At 45.3% G+C, this 9,209-nt stretch overlaps 1 protein-coding gene across 8 annotated transcripts in view; it reads right to left on the reverse strand.

Annotated features, from left to right (window-relative positions):
• Dtnb (dystrobrevin beta) overlaps nt 1–8,284 on the reverse strand; it is a 211,315-nt gene extending 203,031 nt beyond the window's left edge. For 3 of the 8 annotated variants that reach the window (XR_007978403.1, XR_007978397.1, XM_052186200.1), the window contains exon 1: nt 8,028–8,282. The gene's annotated coding sequence lies outside the window, so the exon portion shown is untranslated. Of the gene's footprint in view, nt 1–7,774; nt 7,878–8,027 lie in introns of those variants that run through there. The other 5 variants (XR_007978402.1, XR_007978399.1, XR_007978401.1 and 2 more) reach the window with 4 other exon arrangements.
• Between the last annotated feature and the right edge of the window lie 925 nt (nt 8,285–9,209).

Genomic DNA, 9,209 nt, shown 5'->3' on the forward strand with positions numbered 1-9,209 from the left:
TCTGGATTCGGGTAAGAGACCTGGCTGCAGTATGTAAGGCAGAGAAGAACTCAAGGCAGACCCCACACGTCAGGATCTGGCTTCCACATAATAAACGCACACGCACACGTGCTCGCACACACACACATACATAAACAAAGAGATAAGTATTTTAAGAACCCAGGCTTGGTGACAAGCTGTTATAATCTCAGCCCTGAGAAGGCAAGTGCTCTCAAGCCAGGCAGACCAGCCAAATCTGCCAGCCTGAAGCCAGTAAGAGAAGCTAGCTCAAAAGGAAGGTGAACGGTGCCCCAGGAACATCTCAGATGTCCTCTTGCCTCCACATGTACTAGAACACACAAGCAAAGACACAGGCACACACAAAGCACTCTGGAAAGCCATGTGCAAATACACAGTCTCCTGTAAAATCAGTCAGACTTCCCTAAGGTAGGTCTAAGCTCAGATTGCGACTAATACAGCCAAATCCACCTTTAATTTAAAAAAAAAAAAAAAGGAAAAGAAAAAAAAACTAACTCCCTTGCTCATTTCAGGAAAATTCTCAAATACCCTTCCTCTAATCCTTATTCTTTTCTCTTTCAGATTAAAAGGGAGAAAATAAACTTAAAACCCTGGATATCTTCTTGTAACAAATCTTGAAAGCGTTCTCTGGGTTCCAATAAAAAAAAAAAATTCAGTAACATACTCTACAACTACACAGAGCTCTGAAGAGCTGAACATAACCTTTAACAGGGCTACGCTAACTCGCAAACAAATCATGTGGAATGTCTAGCACGATGTGTGGCACAACCTGAGAGCCTAGCTAATGTCAGTTACCAGGCGCTCTAACTACAGTGCCGCCCAGTCACAGCGGTGTTTAGTCCAGACCTGATGATCACAGCATCTTAATCCTGTTTTAATTTATATACAGTGTTAGTAATACACATAAATTCAAGATCAAGGGGCTGGAAGTGCAGCTCTATTGCAGTACTTGAACCAACATACAGGAAATGCTTACAATGTTTACTAGCCCTGAGTTCCAACAGCACTGCATAAACCAGGCTTAGTGGTTCAAATCTGTAATCCCAGCAATCAGGAGGTAGAGGCAGAAGGACAGGAGTTCACAGTTATCCCCAGCTACACAGTGAGTATGAGGCCAAACATGAGACTCTGTCTCAGAAAATATAAAAATAATCTGACATAACTGAGCAGGGTACCAAACATCTTTAATGCCAGCACTTGGATGGCTGAGGCAGGAGAACTGCCAAGAGTTGAGGCCAGCCTGGCTTACATACTGAGTTCTAGGCTGGCCAGTACTCACAAATAGAGACTCTGTCCAAAAAAAAAAAAAGAATTAAATGTAGACATGTCTTTCAGTTAATTAACCCAAAGTGGTCCATCTTATTTCTTTTATTTTTAAAATTTTGATTCTTGTTTTTATTTTTATGTATATGGCTATTTGCCTACATGTATGTCTGTGTATCATTCACTTGCCCAGGGCTCACAGAGGCCACAAGAGGATGCTGGGCGCCTTGATACTGGGGTTATGGGTGGTTATGAGCAGCCATGACAGTGTTGGGAATCAAATACAGGTCTTTGAGATGAGCAGCTAGTTCTCTTACCCAGCGAGCCATCTCTCTAGCCACAGGAGTCTACCCTACTTCTACCATACAAAAAGGAAAGGAAAAAAGCATTTCAACAAATGCCAAAAATACTCCACTGATAAAATTCAAAACTCAGTAAAAATATAAAACAAAAATAACCATCCTTAAATTGACAAGAAACACTGACCAAAACACTTCAGCAAACATTACAGTGAGCAGGATGTAAAGTGGATTAAGTAAAAAAATAATAATAATTCAGCCATTAGAAACAATGAATTCATGAAATTCTTAGACAAATGGATGGAGCTGGAGAACATCATACTAAGTGAGGTAACCCAGTCTCAAAAGATCAATCATGGTATGCACTCACTGATAAGTGGATATTAGCCTAGAAACTTGGAATACCCAAGATATAATCCACATATCAAATGATGTCCAAGAAGAATGGAGGAGCAGCCCCTGGTTCTGGAAAGGTTCAGTGCAGCAGTATAGGGTAGTACCAGAACAGGGAAGTGGGAAGGGTTAGATGGGGGAAGAGGGGGAGGGAAGAGGGCTTATGGGACTTTCGGGGAGTGGGGAGCCAGAAAAGGGAAAATCATTTGAAATGTAAATAAAAAATATATTGAATTTAAAAAAAGTAAAAAATAAATAAATAAATAAAATTTTAAAAAACATTACAGCTACTAGCAAAATATTGTAAGCATTTCTACTCAGGAAAAAAAAAAAAAAAAAACAACTTCAGTGCCCTTTGTCAACTCTGGTACTTGAAGGGACGAAGACAGTGGCAAGACCCTAAGATCAATTTAGATCTCTCTATTCAGAATCGGAGACACCTAGCTGCAACCCCTTTGCTTCAAATCAATGAAAAACAATTTAATATAAATTAAAAGATGGGCTGGAGAGATGGCTCAGCAGTTAAGAGTACTGACTGTTCTTCTCAAGGTCCTGAGTTCAAATCCCAGAAACCACGTGGTGGCTCACAACCATTGGTAATGAGATCTGACGCCCTCTACTGGTGTGTCTGAAGACAGCTACAGTGTACTTACATATAACAAATAAATCTTTAAAATAAAAAAAGTTCAACATTAAAAAAAAAGAAAAGAAATCAAAATACAAGAAAAACCTTACAGTGTTCCATCAGGAACACCACATGAGACATAATCATGAGCAGGATGAACCTACAGGCAGGCTGGATTCTGAGTCTGGAACTGGCATCTAAGCCAGACTCCATGTTGAGGAGCAGGGATAAGACTGGAGCCGGGCGTGGTGGCGCACCACCTTTAATCCCAGCAATCGGGAGTCAGAGGCAGGTGGATTTCTGAGTTCAAGGCCAGCCTGATCTACAGAGTGAGTTCCAGGACAGCCAGGACTATACAGAGAAACCCTGTCTCAAAAAAACCAAAAACAAAACAAAACAAAACAAAAAAGAAAAGAAAGACTGGAGCTGAAAAGAAGCTTAAAATGCAGTAGTTTCTGCCTAGAGTTCAGTTTATGCAATGGTATGGACTTAGAAAAGTGGGAAGGTGCAGACTCGTGGTCAGGAATCGAACCAGGACACACATTTATGAGGACAAGACCCTGACCCTCGATTATATCTGATTCTAGACTCAGACCCCCTGCAGAACAGCACATATAACAGGCAAAAAGGGTGAGTATAGAAACGAAAAAGAAAAAGACATTCAAAGTAGGATGAATGCGTAAGTCAAAACTTCAGAATGCATGCTAAGAGCAAGCCAGGACAGCAGTAACTGAATATTAACTCATCCCAGGTAGTGAGCAAGTTTGCAGACAGCAAGACAAAACTGATGTCACATGTACATTTGGGACACTGGGACAGAAATGTTAAAAAATTATTGCCAATGCAAAATAGTAGTCACTTTGGGAACCTGCTCAGCAGTTTCCTATACAGCCAAACATATATTTAATCTGGCAAATTCTGATCTACTGTTGTACTCATAACTTATTCAAGTGGGTTAAAAAAAAACTTATGTCTACAAAAAACATACACCCAGAAGATTGTAAGTTTTACTCAGAATTACCACAAACTTTCACTAGATGAGCGACTAAGCAAACTTGTATTCCCACTGACTGGAATATTATTTGTTACAAAAAGGAAATAAGCCATCAGTCCATAAGCAGGTATAGAAGAACCAAAAATGCATATTGCCAAGCAAAAGAAACCAGAAAATATAATTTATAGCCTGAGATAAAGAAATAATTTTTTCAGTGTTTTTCCTTTATTACACTTGTGTGTATGGGTGTATATGTGTGGGTACCCTCACATGACAGCAGATGGAGATCAGAGGCTAACCCACAGAAATCAGTTCTTTCCTCCACCACATGGGTTTTGGGAATTGAATTATGGTCATCAGAATTAGCAACAGGTTGGGGGAGGGAGGCTGGAGAGAGAGATGGCTCAGTGGTTAAAAGCACTGACTGCTCTTCCAGAGGTCCTGTGTTCAATTCCCAGCAACCACAAGGTGGCTCACAACATCTGTAATGGGATCCAGTGCCCTCTTCTGGTGTGTCTGAAGACAGCAACAGTGTACACACATACACAAACAAAATCCTTTTAAAAGGGGGTTGGGGGTATGGAGAAAAAAAAAAGATTTATTAGCAGGTGCCTTTACCTGGCGAGTCATATCACCAGCTTGAGAATTTTTTCTCAACACACATACTCACTTAGGAGAAAGTTTTCATATATTTATGACATTGAAGCTTATATAAAACTAAATACAACATTTTTGTTTTTAAGAAAAGCCTCAGCCGGGCGGTGGTGGCGCACGCCTGTAATCCCAGCACTCTGGGAGGCAGAGGCAGGCGGATTTCTGAGTTCAAGGCCAGCCTGGCCTACAGAGTGAGTTCCAGGACAGCCAGGGCTATACAGAGAAACCCTGTCTTGAAAAAACCAAATCCAAAAAACCAAAAAATAAATAAATAAATAAAATAAAAAAGAAAAGCCTCAGGCTGGAAGGTGTACTTGCTTTCCGTTTACTGGACAACACAACTGCCAATCATAAGAGAGGCTTAAATAGACTAAGTACAGTACACTACATAATACTAAGATATCACACAGTAAAGACAACTCAGGTAGATCCCCGTGTTCCAACATGAAAAAAAAAGAATCTCAGCCAGGCAGTGGTGGCGCACTCCTGTAATCCCAGCACTTGGGAGGAAGAGGCAGGCGGATTTCTGAGTTCAAGACCAGCCTGATCTACAGAGTGAGTTCCAGGGCTATACAGAGAAACCCTGTCTCGGGGGAAAAAACAAACAAATAAATAAATAAATAAATAAATAAATAATAATCTATCAGAAAACAAACAAAAAAGACCTACAGAGCAGCCTGGACAGTACGCCATAGTAAAATGCAGAGAGAGCTGGAGATGACTCAGTGGATACAGCACATGCTGCACAAACATAAGGACTGGAGTTCGAATCTCTAGAACCCACAAACAAGCCATGCAGGTGTAGCAGCCACACAATGAGAGCCCTCTAGAGACAGGCAGGGAGTCATCAGAGCAAGCTGACTGGCAGACTAGCCAACTTGGCTAGCTCCAGGTTCAGGAGGAGGCAGAACTTAATAAATAAGTAAGAGAGCAACTGAGAAGCTCCAGTGTCAACTTTGGGCTTTCACAAACATGTACACATATGGATGGTACACAGATACCATATGCACAGTCCAATATACCACATACACTGCAATAAAAAAAAAAAGTAAAATGCACAGAAAAAGGCCTGCGAAGGAAACAACAAAGTGGTAACTGCAGAAGAAAAAGGAGTAGGTATGGGGGGGTGGGGCGGGGTTTGGAGCATTTTACAAGCAGATATGCATTCAGAGCTGCACAAACTACTGCAACTCCAGGAGCTGTCAGGCACAGAGACTCCAATGAAAATGACACCCTAGAACAGACAGCATACTCCAGCACATCTAGAAACCACAGCTCTAATGCTTATGCAATTTGAAGTTAACAAAATAGGGGGAAGGGCTGTCCCCAAGACAGCAGGATACAAATGTATATATTTTGATTGGGATAGGTTACAAAGTATACATGGTTTTCCTTTTGTTTGTTTTTTTCCTTGGGGGGGGGGAACTTCTGTTACTTTGTTTTGCTTTTATTTTTTGGTTGAAACAGTGTCTTCCCATGTAAGCCTAGTCTGCCTTGAAGTGATCAACTTGCTTCTGCCTCCTAAGGGCTGAGATCTAAAGACTTGTGCCACCACACCCAGCAATAGGTACTGTTTTTCAAAACTCCCAACTCAATATGTAAAATCTACCCATTTTATCCTATGTAAACTATACATCAAGAAGGCACAGTAGTTCGCACCTATAATCCCAGGACACAGAGATAGGAAGATAGACATAAGTTCAAAGTCAGTCAGAATGACATAGAGAGACCCTATCTTTAAGAAAGAAAAAAAAGAAGTTTGTTTTAACCAGGCATGGTGGTTCATAGAAAGGACTAACAGAGGAATAGCCACAAGTTCAAAACCAGCTTACAACCTGGGCTACAGTATATCGAGTACCAAGCCAGCTGGGGCTACTCAGCAAGATCCTGTTTCAAAAAACGGAGGGTGGAAGGTTTGTTTTCAAATAAATGAAAATTAATTATCTAAATAAAATATTAAAGTGCCTGAAACAAGGCATTCAAATTTGCAGAGCCACATAGGCCCCCCAAAACAAAATGTAATCGAGACTTAATGATTACATCCTTAAGTGCAGACACTAATTAAAACAGAATAAATGAGTGTGTTTCAAGGCTTATTATATATGCAATGACAAATTTGGATTAATATTGCTCTTATTTTTTTTATATGAGGAGACTAAAGGTCAGATATGTTAACATCCAAGGCATGAAACAAATGGTAAATGGAAATCCTGTGCACTCTAATACTTTAAGTAGAAGTTCTGCTTCTAGGCAAAATTGAACGTAAAGACCCTACGCACACCACCTTGACTGCACAACCCCTTCAGAGGCAGTTCCACTTAAGTCTGATAAAAATCCTCAGAGACCACATAAAAGGTCAAGTTTTAATTTGGCAAGCAAAGTAATCCAACAGGCACTGCAAGCCAGGGGAAGGAAGCAGCAGCCCGGGGCTGGAGAGTCCAAGCAAGGCGGAGGACAGAAGTCCAGCTCTGACAGAGCTGGAGAGAGAGGAGCATTCCCTTACTTCAGAACCAAGATCCAAGAGGCGGGATAGAAATTACAAAGTGTTCTCTAGGCAAAGGCACCCTCCTGTCCTCCTCAAAGGACCAGAAAAGGCCAATGAGAGAAAGACCAGAACCTGATTTCAAGCAACCACCCCAACATTAGGCTCCTGGTGCACAACATGCAAGAACCACGTGGATGACGAAAAGTGGCCACGAGCCCCCGAAGTCTACCACCTGAGCCTCTGTTTTAACCAAGCAGCGCCTAAAACTCTGGGTTACCTGAGGAAACAAAAAGAGAATCCGAGGACCAAAGGAAGTCCAGCGACCATCCCTAACTCTACAGAGACTGACACTACTCTATATAAAATGTATCAAAGCCCTGCTTCCTCCATCCACTCCTGCAGTGGGCATCCATTGTAGGGTTGTTGGGATCCAGGCCACATCCTGAGGACTGAGCAGAAAAACGGAGCTTAATTCTAGCTAGGAAGGCAAGATTCTCCTTCCAAATTCCCACCCCCACCCCACCTTTTAAATGTCTGTAAGACCCTTCAAATCTCTTCTCAATAGCTCCCACCAGCTTTCCTCAAGTATCTTACTTTCTCCACAAACCAAGCAACTTACGGCTCCAGTTTCCCAGGGCTGGGAAAATCCTAAAGAGACCTGAAGTGACCAGAAAAGGAAACATGAAACAGAGCACTTTACATTTCGTGTGCATACTTTCACAGCCCAACTGTCAGCACTTCAACAGCAAATGATGGCTGAGAGTGATAAAAGTCGTGACCCGGGCGCTGACCGCGGTTCTCTCCTGCTCCGTAGCTAATCAATAAACGCTTGCAGAGAATGCTGGAAGCTCTCCCTGATTCCCTAAGGCCTGGCACAGGAATCTAACAGTAAGCATTCGTCAGCTGCATCCTCCCTCTTCTCGGGACACTGTGCCCATCTGGGGTGACCTGGGTGGACAGGTTCGTCTCCCGGGAGCCTCGGGAGACACTGAGAGGTGATCTGGAATGAATTCCCTTCCCTCTGCCAGGGCCTGCCTACTCACCTGCCCTCTGCCAGGACCTGCCGCCTTCGCCCCCTTCAGCACCTAACCCGGAGCCTCCTCCCCGCGAGTCGGGCTCAGGCTGCATCAGCAGCGCGCGCAGCCCGGCTCTGCGCTCCGCGGCCCCCCGCGCGCGCGGGTGACCGGAGAGCCTCCCCGGCCCAGCGTGCTGTCTCCCAAGGGTCGCCGCTCCGGGGCCGCGCGCTCCGCCACCCCGCAGCCCTCCTCGCTCCTCCAGCCCCGGCGGGCTCCCCACCTGGCTCGCTTCCCGGCCGGAGCTGAGGGGCCGTCGCGTGGCTCTCCGGCGGCCGCAGCCTCCTCCGACCCGGCCCCCTCGGCTGAGGCGGCTGAAGCAGCGGCAGCGACTGAGGTGGCGGCGGCGGCGGCGCCCACTCAGGCCCCGGAGCCGCCCCCGCGGCGAAGGTTCCCGGCGCCGGCTCGCGCCGCTTCCCCGCCCGGCACGCGCAGCGAGCCCGCCCCCGGCGCGAGGGCGCGAGGGCGAGGGCGAGGGCGGGTGCGCGCGGAGGGCGGGCGCGCGGAGGGGCGGGGCTTCCGCCGCGAGAGGGGGCGGGGAGGCGGCCGAGTGCCCTCCCGCGAGTTCGCGCGCCCCCTCCGGGCCTCCGCTGTGCGCGGGCGGCTGAGGCGGAGGTGCGTTTCCACTCCACAGGTAGCTGCCGGGCGGCTGGGCGCTGCGCCGACGTGACTGCACCGTAAGGAATGCGAAGAAACACCCGGTGAATCATTCACCCAAGCCTCGAGCGCGGGGTCCTCCCCCGCGTGACTTTCCACATTGCCTCAGCAGGCTCGCTGAGCCCTGACTCCGCGCATGGTGCCCGGTAGACACGATCTGGGTCACGGAACCTGGTCCCCAAGAGTGCATAACTTAGGGAGAAGATCAGCCTTGCGAAGGACCGAATCTGGTCCCCTGTGCAAAGCCAAGCCACAGCCGGATGCAGGGAGAGGATGAGAAGAGACAGATTACTTTCCGATTAGTTGTTCAGTAGTTCCTGAAAGTGGGAGTATTTGGACATTAAACAGCTTGGGCAAAGGAGCAGGGGCGACAAAGCCTCATTTATTTATCTATGTATATCTTTATTACCAACTCATATATCATTTTTAAAGGATTTATTTTTATTTTATGTGGATGAGTGTTTAGGCTGCAATATGTTTGCACGCTGCAAGTGCCCCCGGAGGCCAGAGGGGTGTTTTTCGATCCCCTGAAACTGTGAAGTGATATGTAGATACTGGAGAATCAAACCCAGATCCTCTCATAACATAACAAGCGGTCATAACTGCTGAGCTATCTCTCCAGACCCTCTTACTGCCATTTTTTTTTTAATAGAAAACTTCCCAAACTCTTTAGGGACATCGAAGTCTTTTTTTTTTTTTTTAAACAACTCAGAGATCATTTTTTTGCCTCAACATTAAAACAACAGTA

This window comes from Apodemus sylvaticus, chromosome 6 (assembly GCF_947179515.1).
Source record: "Apodemus sylvaticus chromosome 6, mApoSyl1.1, whole genome shotgun sequence".
Classification (NCBI taxonomy): Eukaryota; Metazoa; Chordata; class Mammalia; order Rodentia; family Muridae; genus Apodemus; species Apodemus sylvaticus.